Source organism: Phoca vitulina, unplaced genomic scaffold (genome assembly GCF_004348235.1).
Source record: "Phoca vitulina isolate PV1807 unplaced genomic scaffold, GSC_HSeal_1.0 scaffold114, whole genome shotgun sequence".
In the NCBI taxonomy this organism is placed as follows: Eukaryota; Metazoa; Chordata; class Mammalia; order Carnivora; family Phocidae; genus Phoca; species Phoca vitulina.
In genome coordinates, this window is record NW_022589817.1 from 771,142 (window position 1) to 782,376 (window position 11,235).

Sequence of the window (11,235 nt, forward strand, 5' to 3'; positions counted from 1 at the left end):
CTACTATAACAAAACACCATAGACTGGGTAGTTTATCAGTAACAGAAATTTATTTTTCACAGCCTGGAGGCTGGAAGTCTGAGATCAGGATGGCAGCATGGTTGAGTTCTGGTGAAGGTCTTGTATTCAGGATTCAAACTACTGACTTCCCTTGTATCCTCACATGGCAGACAGCAGAGTAGGGGAGCAAGTTCTTTTGGAATTCTTACAAGGGCACTAACCACATTCATGAGGTCTCCACCCTCACAACCTCATCTAATTTTAATTACCTTACAAGGCCCCACCTCCTAATACCATCACATTGGCGTGTAAAGTTTCAATATATGAACTTTGAAGAGACACATTCACACATGCAGTTCATAATAGTAATAAAATTCTTGTAGCAATACTTCTATCTCTTTGACCATTATGTTTTTTTTGTTTTTGTTTTTGTGTTTTGTTTTTTTGGTCTTCTTTGAGGACTTCTCCTTTTATTACTTAGGGATTAGTGCTTTCCAGGTTTCTGTCATTGGACCATTACTCTGCTTGACACCCTAACTTGAAGTGATCTCATTCACTCAGTGTAGCTTTAAATATTAGCCACATTATTACTTTTATGTTTACACTTACTACAGACATCTCTACCTGGTTATCCTATAAGTAACTTGTGGGTGTCTCATAGATATCTCATATGATCAACACAACTGAACAAAAATCATCATCTTAAGCCTTTTCATCTATATATTTTTTCTTAGATTCCATATTTCAATTGGCGGCATCAGCGTTCATTCAAAAGCCAGAAATCAGGCACCATTCTCGACTTCTATCTATGTTGACTGTCAGCAGTCAATTAATCACCAAGAATTTGCAATTTCCTCCCCTCTAAGCTTTTGCTCCTGCTATATACCTTGACTCGAAAGAGATCTCTCTTCCCTTCCTTCTACACCTACTAAACACACCTTCCCTCTACTTTATCTGCCTAATGATGATGCTTTTCTTAAAACTCTATTCAGATGTTACATCCTTCAGGAAGCCTCCCTTGCCTTCTCCAGTCTAAGTTAAGTTTCTCCTCTTTGCTGCTTCCAGAATACTGAAATAGCCTATGCATATCACTTATCATTCCTGTTTTGTAACATGTCAGGGATTTAGACACATCAAGAGATATAGTGGAACAGGTCTTTCAATAGTCCATTGACATGAGGCCTAAAAGATCCTACTGAAAATTCAACCTCATGGAAGAATGAGGAACCAAGATGGAAGGGCCAAGAGCCTTATCAGAGTCTCTAGCCCTAGTCCTCATCACACCTGGATCACTGCAATAGAAAAACCAGTTAAAATAACTGGTAGAATTTCTCAGCGGCATCCTATGAAGAGAATACTGTTCTCTTCTTTGATGTCTTGTTATTGCTCAGGTTACTTACTTAGCTTTGTCTCTGGGCCCTCGATTTATGATGATTTGGTGGATAATCCAAATGCCTCTTCATATAATTCTACTGTTCAGCTACATTTCCACTTCCAAAATCTTGGACAAAAATATACCCTTGATCACACGAGTGCACCTCTTCATTATCCAACAGGACTCCAGCTTTCTTTTCTTCCACATCTTGTCAAGCCAAGGCATGACAATATTTTACCAGTAGGTAAAAGATTATCTACATCTAGTTTTTCCATAAAAAAATCAAAATCATAACCCAAATCATATCAGTCTACTCAGAAAAATTTTTTTACAATAAAAATGATTTTATTTTTTAAATTTTATTTTATTATGTTTTGTTAGTCACCATACAATACATCACCAATTTTTGATGCAGTGATCCATGATTCATTGTTCTTGTACAACACCTAGTGCTTCATGAAGTACATACCCTCCTTAATACCCATCATTGGGCTAAACCAGACCCCACACCTCTCCCCACTAAAACCCTCAGTTTGTTTCTCAGAGTCCATAGTCTCTCATGGTTCATCTCTCCTTCCGATTTCTGCCCCTTCATTTTTCCCTTCCTTCTCCTAATGTCCTTCATGCTATTCTTATGTTCCACAAATAAGTGAAACCATATGAAAATTGACTTTTTCTGCTTCATTTATTTCACTTAGCATAATCTCCTCCAGTCCCATCCATGTTGATGTAAAAGTTGGGTATTCATCCATTTTCATGGCTAAGTAATATTCCATTGTATATATGGACCACATCTTCCTTATCCATTCATCTGCAGAAGGGCATCTTTGCTCTTTCCATAGTTTGGTTATTGTAGACATTGCTGCTATGAACATTAGGGTGCATATGGCCCTTCTTTTCACTACATCTGTGTCTTTGGGGTAAATACCCAGGAATGCAATTGCTGGGTCATAGGGTAGCTCAATTTTTAATTTTTTGAGAAACCTCCACACTGTTTTCCAAAGCAGCTGTACCAACTTGCATTCCCACCAACAGTGTAAGAGGGTTCCCCTTTCTCCACAACCTCTCCAACATTTGTTGTTTCTTTCCCTATCCATTTTTGCCATTCTAAGTGGTGTAAGGTGGTATCTCAATGTGGTTTTGATTTGAATTTCCCTGATAGCTAATGATGATGAGCATTTTTTCATGTGTCTGTTAGCCATTTGTATGTGTTCTTCAGAGAAGTGTCTTTTCATATCTTCCGCCCATTTTTTGACTTATTTGTTTTTTGAGTGTTGAGTTTGAGAAGTTCTTTATAGATCTTGGATACCAGCCCTTTATCTGAAATGTCATTTGCAAATATCTTCTCCCATTCTGTGGGTTGCCTTTTAGTTTTGTTGACTGTTTCCTTTGCTGTGCAGAAGCTTTTTATCTTGATGAAGTCCCAAAAGTTCATTTTTGCTTTTGTTTCACTAGTCTTTGGAGATGTATCTTGAAAGAAGTTGCAGTGGCTGAAGTCGAAGAAGTTATTGCCTATGTTCTCCTCTAGGATTTGGATGGATTCCTGTCTCACATTGAGGTTTTTCATCCATTCTGAGTTTATCTTTGTGTATGGTGTTAGAGAATGATCGAGTTTCATTCTTCTGTACATAGCTGTCCAATTTTCCCAGCACCATTTATTGAACAGACTGTCTTTTTTCCATTGAATACTCTTTCCTGCTTTGTTGAAGATTAGTTGACCATAGAGTTGAAGGTCCATATCTGGGCTCTCTATTCTGTTCCATTGGTCCGTATGTCTGTTTTTGTGCCAGTACCATGCTGTCTTGGTGATCACTGCTTTGTAATATAGCTTGAAATCGGGCAACGTGATGCCCCCAGCTCTGTTTTTCTTTTTCAACATTACCTTGGTGATTCGGGTTTTTTTCTGATTCCATACAAATTTTAGGATTGTTTGTTCCAGCACTTTGAAAAATGTCATTGGAACTTTGATCAGGATGGCATTGAAGGTGTAGATTGCTCTGGGTAGCATAGACATTTTAACAATGTTTATTCTTCCAATCCATGAGCATGGAATGTTTTTCCATTTTTTTGTGTCTTCTTCAATTTCCTTCATGAGTGTTCTATAGTTCCTAGGGTATTGATCTTTACCTCTTTGGTTAGGTTTATTCCAAGGTATCTTATGGTTTCTGGTGCTATTGTAAATGGAATCATTTCTCTGATTTATCTTTCTACAGTTGCATTTTTAGTGTATAAGAAAGCAACTGATTTCTGTGCATTGATCTTGTATCTTGCCACATTACTGGATTGCTGTATGAGTTCTAGTAATTTGGGGGTGGAGTCTTTTGGGTTTTCCACATAAAGTATCATGTCATCTGCGAAAAGAGAGAGTTTGACTTCTTCTTTGCCTGTTTGAATACGTTCTATTTCTTTTTGTCGTCTGATTGCTGTTGCTAGGACTTCTAGTATTATGTTGAACAATCGTGGCAGGAGTGGGCACCCTTGACGTGTTCCTGATCTTAAGGGAAAGGCTCTCAACTTTTCATGAGGATGATATTTGCTGTGGGTTTTTCATAGATGGATTTTATGAACTTGAGGAATGTTCCCTCTATCCCTATACTTGAAGAGTTTAAATCAGGAAAGGATGCTGTATTTTGTCAAATGTTTTTTCTGCATCAATTGAGAGGACCAAATGGTTCTTCTCTCTCCTCTTATTAATGTGTTCTATCACACTGATTAATTTGCGAATGTTGAACCACCCTTGCATCCTGGGGATAAATCCCACTTGGTCGTGGTGGATGATCCTTTTAATGTATTGTTGGATCCTATTAGCTAGGATTTTGTGGAGGATTTTGGAATCCATATTCATCAGGGATATCAGTCTGAAATTCTCCTCTTTGCCTGGTTTGGGGATTAAGTTAATGCTGGCCTTATAGAATGAGTCTAGAAGCTTTCTTTCTGTTTCTATTTTTTGAAACAGCTTCAGGAGAATAGGTATTATTTCTTCCTTGAATGTTCGGTAGAATTCCCCAGGAAATCCATTAGACCCTGGACTCTTGTTTTTTGGGAGGTTTTTGATCATTGCTTCAATCTCATTACTGGTTATTGGCCTATTCAGGTTGTCAATTTCTTCCTGTTTCAGTCTTGGCAGTTTATAGGTTTCCAGGAAGCCTCCATTTCATCCAGATTGCTCAGTTTATTGACATATACTTGTTGATAATAATTTCTACTAATTATTTCTATTTCCTTGGTGTTAGTCATGATCTCTCCCCTTTCATTCATAATTTTATTAATTTGGGTCCTTTCTCTTTTCTTTTGGATAAGTATGGCCAGTGGTTTATCAATCTTATTAATTCTTTCAACGAACCAGCTTCTAGTTTCATTGATGTAATCTACTGTGTTTCTGGTTTCTAATTCATTGATCGCTGCTCTAATCTTAATTATTTCTCTTCTAACATGTGGCTTAGGCATTGTTTGTTGCTTTTTCTCTAGTTCTTTAAGGCGTAGAGTTAGTTGGTGAATTCGGGATTTTTCTTTTTTTTTGAGTGAGGCTTGGATGGCTTTGTATTTCCCCCTTAGGCCCGCCTTTGCAGTATCCCATAGGGTTTGGACCGATGTGCTTTCATTCTCATTGGTTTCTATGAATTGTTTAAGTTCTTCTTGATTTCCTAGTTGACCCAAACATTCTTGAGCAGAGTGATCCTTAGCTTCCAAGTGTTTGAATTTCTTCCAAATTTTTTCTTGGGATTGAGCTCCAGTTTTAAAGCTTTGTGGTCTGAGAATATGCAGGGAATAATCTCAATCTTTTGGTACCATTTGAGACCTGATTTGTGACCCAGTATGTGGTCTGCTCTGGAGAATGTTCCGTGTGTGCTCGAGAAGAATGAGTATTCTGTTGTTTTAGGGTGGAATGTTCTGTATATATCTATGAGGTCCATGTGGTCCAGTGTGTTATTCAAAGCTCTTGTTTTTTGTTGATTTTTTGCTTAGATGATCTGTCTATTGCTGAGAGTGGAGTATTGAAGTCTCCTACAATTATGGTATGGTTATCAATATGCCTCTTTATTTTGTTTAACAGTTGGCTTATATAGATGGCTGCTCCCATGTTGGGGGCCATAGATACTTACAATTGTTAGATCTTCTTGTTGGATAGACCCTTTAAGAATGATATAGTGTCCTTCTGTGCCTCTAACTACAGTCTTTAGTTTAAAATCTAATTTGTCTGATATAAGAATTGCTACCACAGCTTTCTTTTGAGGTCTGTTGGCATGGAAGATAGATCTCCATCCCTTCACTTGCAGTCTGGATGTATCTATAGGTTCAAAATGAGCCTTTTGTAGACAGCATATGGATGGTTCCTGTCTTTTTATCCAATCTGCAACCCTGGGCCCTTTTATAGGAGCATTTAGGCCTTTCATTTTGAGAGTGATTATTGAAAGATATGAATTTATTGTCATCATGTTGACTGTGAAGACCTTGTTTTTATAAATTGTCCCTGTAAATTTCTGTTGTAGATCACTCTTGGGGTCTTTCTTCCTTTTATAGAACCCCCCTTACTATTTCTTGCAGGGCCAGCTTACTGGTCACATATTCTTTCAGTTTCTGCCAGTCTTGGAAGCTCTGCATCTCTCCATCCATTCTAAATAACAGCCTTGCCAGACAAAGTAGTCTTGGCTGCATGTTTTTCTCATTAATACCCTGAATATGTCTTGCCAGGCCTTCCTGGCTTGCCAGGTCTCTGTGGATAGGTCTGACATTATTCTGATGTTCCTCCCTCTTTACATAAGGAATCTCTTCCCCCTAACTGCCCTTAAGATGGTTTCCTTGGTTCTAAGATTTGTGAGTTTTACTATTACATGACGGTGTGTCAGCCTGTTTTCCTTGATCTTGGGAGGGGTCCTCTCTGCCTCTAGGACATGAATGTTTGTTTCGTTTCCCAGATTAGGGAAGTCCTCAGCTACGATTTGCTCAAATATATCTTCTAGTCCTCTCTATCTCTCCATGCCCTCAGGTATCTCAATAATTCTGACATTGGAATGCTTCATGGTGTCACTTATTTCTCTGAGTCTATTTTCATGGATTCTGAGTTGTTTTTCCCTGGCCTCCTCTTTTCCCTTTTTGTGTATTATTTTGTCTTCTAGGTCACTAATTCGTTCTTTTGCCTCGCTTACCCTAGCTGTTAGATTATCTAGATTAGATTGGATCTCATTGATAGCATTTTTAAGTTCTGCCAATTCACCTTTCATTTCTGCCTTTAGAGACTCTATGTTGCCTTTAATTGATTTCTCCATTCTAGCTATTGTCTTCACAATTGCTAGCCTGAATTCCATCTCTGACATCTTAGTTATATCTGAATCTATTTGTAAATCTGAGGCATAAGTCATAGTCTCTGAGTCTTTTCTATTTTGGGGGTTTCTCCTCCTAGTCATTCTGTTGAGGGGTCGTTGAGGGAATGTATGGAGTCCAAATTATTGATCACAACCCAAGCAAGATGCACCTGTTTTCTTGGGACCTTAGGGTTGCTGACCTCTTGTTTTTCCAGCCTGTCTTCTGGGGGAAGGGCCTGCCACGCTGTTACTCAGGCAACCCTGTTGGGGCAGAGTTGCCCTGCCCCCTGTGGTGGGGCATTGGGTCAGTCAAAACTGGTTTTTCAGGGCTTTTGTTGTCTGGCATCTTTCCCTGGTGGCTTTCAGTGTCTCTTCTGAGAGTCAGAGCAGAAGAGACCATATCCAACCCTCTGCCACAGAGCAGAGAGATCGCAGTCTGTTCTTCCGTGAACTCTCCAGGCCATACTATCTCCGTTTCTGTCTGTGCTGCTATAAACTGCTGTCCTGGGTTGTGCGCCTCTCAGCAGTGCTCCCAGTCCTCGCCTCCAGGTCGGGGCTCGTCTTTGCCTTTTGTGCTTCTAAAACTGCCAGCTGTCCCCAGTTCACATGCATAGCCCTGCCACTCCACGTTTCATTCCGGGGGCTGCCCTAAAGTCCTTTCCCTGTCGCTTCCGGTCTGCAAGCCTGTGCCCTGTCCCCAGCGCAAGAGGCTCTCTCTCACCAGCGGTGTAGGATCCTGACGGATAGGGTCCCTCCGCCTTTCATTTATCCTCTGATATCTGCCCGCAGAATCATGGCTCTCTCCTTCATACTTCAAAACCAACCACCTGCGATGTTCTGTTTGTAGAGATCCAGATCTATCTTCTTACATCTCAGGCTGATTTTGTGGGTGTTCAGAGTGGTCTGGTAGATACCCAGCTCAATTCCAGGGACCAGTTGGAATAGGGTCCCCTACTCCTCCACCATCTTTTCCTGATATACTCATAAATTTTAATGGATTCCAATTAAAACGCCATTTCCTAACCCATTTTTTGTCCCTAAAATCAGCAGATGCCCTCAGGAAAGTCTATGACTTCAGCACTCCCTAATCATTTTGCTTTCAGTTACTTGCGTTTTGGCCACTATGGTTTTCCCTCACTTTACTGGAAGCTCGGCTATGCATTGTAGAAGTTGTTTACTGCATTTTATCCATCCATAATTTCTAGGTGACTGTAGGGATTAGAGAAGGTTTTTTAAAAGCATCTATGTCATCATATTGCTGTAAGCATTTAATTTTTGTAGAAGCAATTTAGAAGAAAAATCCAGAAAGAACACATCAAAATTTTATCAACAATTATACTCAGTAGAGAGGTTATAGTAATTTTTATTTCCTTTATATTTGTCAATTCTTTTCAAAATGTTTACAATGCATATGTGTTATTTTAAAATTTAAAAAACCTTATGTATTTTGAAAAGAAACTCATTTTGACTCAGTTATTTATATTCTAGAAATCAAATTCAAGGGGTAGTAAAAAAAATATATGGGCAAAGATTAACATACAATGTATAATGACACAGTGAATGTTTGTGGTGAAAATTTGGTAACAACCAAATTAATAAACATTGGAATATTATGTAGTCTTTAAAATGATCTTAAGACAGAGGGTACCTACACTTGTGGTGAGTGTAGCATAATGTGTAGAAACGGAAACTAATGTAACATTGTGTGTCAACTATACTCAAATTAAAAATAAAATAATAAAATAAAATAAAATAAAATAAAATAAAATAAAATAAAATAAAAATGATGCTTAATACAAGGTTTTAATGGCAGAAAACATTTTCTGATATAAAACAAAACCAAAACTCCAGTCAACAAAATTGTATGTGTGGTATAGATTAAATTCTTTAGTGTTAAAAAATACATTTAAAAAGTAGAATATATCCAAAGTCTTTTTAGTAGTTGTCTCTGGGTGGTTGGACTATATATATTTTTTTCAGCTCCTATAGTTTTCTGTATTTTTCAAGTATTTTGATAATCAGGAGAAAATTAAGATACAGGCAGTTACCTCTACCAGACAGTAGGTGGGTATATAGCTTATGGGATACAGGGATATCTCCCTAAATTAAAGGTAAAATGTGAGGAAAATTCATTAACTTCAAAATAAAGGACTTACAAATGATGCCAGAGATTTTTTTTTACACTACAGCACCTCTAAAATTTATGAAAGATAAGTCAATTAGAGAAAGACAGTTATCATATAGTTTCACTCATATGTGGAACATAAGGAATAGTGCAGAGGACGATAGGGGAAGGGAGGGAAAACTGAAGGGGAAGAAATAAGAGAGGGAGACAAACCATATGAGAGAGACTCTTGACTCCAGGAAACAAACTGAGGGTTGCAGAAAAGGAGGTGGGTGGGGAGATAGGGTAACTCAGTGATGCATGTGGTGTGATGAGCACTGGGTGTTACACGAACCTAATGAATCATTGAACATTATATCAGAACCAAAGATGTACTATACTTTGGTTAATTGAATTTAAACTTAAAAAAATAAATAAAATTTATTATAAATATTATATATTGACATTTTGACATTTTGTCTCTTCCACCTAGGCAACTACTATTTACTATGATGTTTGGGAAGAAAGGGAAATTAAATAACACGTGTTAAACTTTTACTATGTGATGCATATAAAATCAGGCACTTTTCCACAATTTTTTCATTGAATCTTCACTATCAGACATTTTTTGAGGTAAAGTTGTCAGAACACAAGGATGAAGTTGTATTGCAAGGCAATTTAATTTATGTAAATTTGAAATAGCTGCATATAAAAATGTTTATATGTATGAAATTTAAAATAATATAATCCTCTCCAATAAAAAAAAAAACTACACAAAAAGAACAGCTTAATTTCAAAGTCAGAAGTTAAAGGAATTATAAACTATTCCACACAGTAACTCTATTTTGGCTGGTAAACATACCTTTTATACTTCATTGGTATCCTGTTAGTCATGTATGCATTGCAACTTTTGGAAATAATCCTGATGCTACTTTTTGGTGTTATTATTATTATTGAAAATATTTTCTATATCTTCTAACAACATTATCTGATTGTTCATCAAGTGCTAGTGTTAAAGAAAAATACATCTTAAAACTATTAACTTTATAATAGAAGTGATTAGAAAAAAGAAAAACTATGAAGGAGGCCAAACAACCATTACGATAGGCTGTGCTGTTAATCAACAAAGCAGGATAATGTGAGGTATAAGAGCCAATATTGAGAAAACTGAAAACAAGGAGTCCATCAAAATCCTAAAGGAGAACACAGGCAGCAACCTCTTCGACCTCAGCCGCAGCAACTTCTTCCTAGAAACATCGCCAAAGGCAAGGGAAGCAAGGGCAAAAATGAACTATTGGGACTTCATCAAGATAAAAAGCTTTTGCAAAGCAAAGGAAACAGTCAACAAAACCAAAAGACAACTGACAGAATGGGAGAAGATATTTGCAAATGACATATCAGATAAAGGGCTAGTATCCAAAATCTATAAAGAACTCATCAAACTCAACACCAAAAGAACAAAGAATCCAATCAAGAAATGGGCAGAAGACATGAACAGACATATTTCCAAAGAAGACATCCAAATGGCCAACAGACACATGAAAAAGTGTTCAATATCGCTCGGCATCAGGGAAATCCAAATCAAAACCTCAATGAGATACCACCTCACACCAGTCAGAATGGCTAAAATTAACAAGTCAGGAAATGACAGATGTTGGCGGGGATGCGGAGAAAGGGGAACCCTCCTACACTGTTGGTGGGAATGCAAGCTGGTGCAGCCACTCTGGAAAACAGTATGGAGGTTCCTCAAAAAGTTGAAAATAGAGCTACCATATGATCCAGCAATTGCACTACTGGGTATTTACCCCAAAGATACAAAAGTAGGGACCCGAAAGGCTACGTGCACCCCGATGTTTATAGCAGCAATGTCCACAATAGCCAAACTGTGGAAAGAGCCAAGATGTCCATCAACAGATGAATGGCTAAAGAAGATGTGGTATATATATACAATGGAATATTATGCAGCCATCAAAAGGAATAAGATCTTGCCATTTGCAACGACGTGGATGGAACTGGAGGGTATTATGCTGAGCGAAATAAGTCAAACAGAGAAAGACATGTATCATATGACCTCACTGATATGAGGAATTCTTAATCTCAGGAAACAAACTGAGGGTTGCTGGAGTGGGGGGTGGGGTGGGAGGGATGGGGTGACTGGGTGATGGACACTGGGGAGGGTATGTGTTCTGGTAAGCGCTGTGAATTGTGCAAGACTGTTGAATCTCAGATCTGTACCTCTGAAACAAATAATGCAATATATGTTAAGAAAGAAAAAAAGAAGAAGAAGAATGTAGCAGGAGGGGAAGAATGAAGGGGGGGAAATCGGAGGGGGAGAAGAACCATGAGAGACGATGGACTCTGAAAAACAAACTGAGGGTTCTAGAGGGGAGGGGTTGGGAGGATGGGTTAGCCTGGTGATGGGTATTGAGGAGGGCACGTTCTGCATGGAGCAC